The sequence below is a fragment of the Pipistrellus kuhlii genome, unplaced genomic scaffold, assembly GCF_014108245.1.
Source record: "Pipistrellus kuhlii isolate mPipKuh1 unplaced genomic scaffold, mPipKuh1.p scaffold_m20_p_12, whole genome shotgun sequence".
Classification (NCBI taxonomy): domain Eukaryota; kingdom Metazoa; phylum Chordata; class Mammalia; order Chiroptera; family Vespertilionidae; genus Pipistrellus; species Pipistrellus kuhlii.
In genome coordinates this window covers 38,339,934-38,342,071 of record NW_023425427.1, presented here as the reverse complement: position 1 = coordinate 38,342,071, position 2,138 = coordinate 38,339,934, and the positions used below count along the sequence as shown (strand labels likewise).

The 2,138-nt window shown below is 39.3% G+C and overlaps 1 non-coding gene across 1 annotated transcript; it reads left to right on the top strand.

Annotated features, from left to right (window-relative positions):
* Positions 1–1,118: 1,118 nt before the first annotated feature.
* On the top strand, positions 1,119–1,309 carry LOC118716805. The gene has a single exon (XR_004987266.1). It is a non-coding gene; the product is annotated as a U2 spliceosomal RNA (small nuclear RNA).
* The last annotated feature ends 829 nt before the right edge of the window (positions 1,310–2,138 follow it).

Sequence of the window (2,138 nt, the reverse complement as noted above, 5' to 3'; positions counted from 1 at the left end):
TGTTAGCGAAAGTGCCTGGCATTTAAAATGAAATGATAGAATGGACAAAAGAATGACTAAGTGACTAAATTAATGAGTTGTTTGATATCAATGAGGCAGAAAGTAAGTAAAGAGACACTGAGCACCAATCATTCAGTGCAAGTCACCATAAAAAGCTATCTTTAAGGCCACAAAAAGATACTATCCAAAATAGTTCTTACAGCACTGGTTTTGGTTGACAGTAGGCCATTCACTGAAAATGACAGTGGGCTTTAGTGGCTTTAGAAATAACCCTTTTACAAACCTTATTACCACCTGCCTTGACAAAACACCTGACTATGAATGCAGTGTAAATAAAAACCAGGACTTCATCATGCATCTCAGAGATTGATACTATGGTCCACTGGCCAAATCTACTCATCACCTATTTTGTAGAGCTTGTGAGCTAAACAGCGTTTATATATTTTTAATACTTATACTTTTTTCAAAAGATTATTTTATTGCACATGAACTTATAGTTTATATGAACTTACAGTTTCAATGCTCCTAAGAAAAGTTTTATCAGAACACACAGCCACTCATTCATTTACTCATTCATTTACTCATTCATTTACTAAATACTTGTGACAGGCACTGTATGGGATGAAATAATTTTTCCTCTGCTCTTCTAAGTTCTTGGCTAAGACTTATGCTTTTCCAAGTGTGTAGAAAATTCTTATGAGTTTATCTGAACCAAACTCACATGACAGTAAGCAAATGTTCAGGCAACCCAAGCAGGGTTGCTCAGTGGTTGAGCAACAACTTATGAACCAGATCATCTGTTTGATTCTTGATCAGGGCACATGCTGCAGATGTGGGCTCAATCCCCAATAAGGGATACACAGGAGGCAGCCAATTAATGATTCTCATCAATGATGTTTCTCTCTCCCTCCCTAAAATAAATAAAAATATATTTTAAAAGAAAATATATTAAAAGAACAAGAAAAAGAAAATGCTCAGGCAGCTGATGATTTTGTTTTATTGATGACCAGACATAGTTCCACATAGCAGCCCTTCATCCTGACCTTCAAACCCTTCTCTCCAAGGGTTTACAGAACATTGTAAGTGCCCCATGTCTATAAGTCAGTAAAAGTCAGGACATTGCTTCTCGGCCTTTTGGCTAAAATCAAGTGCAGTATCTGTTCTTATCAGTTTAATATCTGATATGTCCTCTATCTGAGGACAAAATATTAAAAGGATTTTTGAAGCTGGGAGTTGGAATAGGAGCTTGCTCTGTCCACTCCATGCACTGACCCAGTATTGCAGTACCCCTGGGAACAGTGCACCAAAAAAAAAAAAAAAAAAAAAAAAAAAAAATCCCTTAGGTCTTCTTCCCTGAGAGATGTCTGTGAGAGCTATCCATGCCACAAATCTCACACCCCTTCCATGTGTGTAATGTTAAATGTGCAGAGGAAGTGAAATTGGACACAATGGGTCTAAGGCTGTCTGTCACTACAGCCAAATTAAGCAGAGATAAGGTGAAATCATATAGGAGTGTTTATTCCAAAAATGCCAGCAGTAGGGGGGGGGTGGGGGCATTCAATCACCCTGGAAATTCTACTCACCCCCTTGCCAGTGGGCAAATGAGGGAAAAGATAGCTATAGCATGGGAAAGACAGAAGGGTCTGCAGTCCAGACTTCGAGCTTCTGAAATCTGATAACAAAGTGGCTCATCTTCTATGTTACAACCAGCTTAGCCCATTCCTGGGACCAGAGAATTATCAGCATTAGTAAGAAAAACTCCCAGACTAGGTCAGGGTCCAGGCATACCATCCAAATCAATGTCCTTTCCTTGGTCTCTTCTCAAAATGGACAGCCTTGTTTCACCCTCCAGTTTCCCAGGGGCTGTCAGAAAACTTGTCTATAGTTAGGAAAGTGATTAAACAACAACTGTGGTTCACATGCCCTTTCCCATTAACATCTCCCTCTTTTAGCAATATCATCTCATATCCATGTGATTAGTTTTATACGGAAGGTATCCTGTTGAATTGCATTAGTCCTGGCCTATTATATTTCCACTTAAGGATTTTGGCTCTGAATTCTTTCAGGGAAAAGCAGCATTGGATCTCTCCTATATCTGCTTTCTGAATGATGGGGGTGCAGTGAGGGTGGTTGAGTCC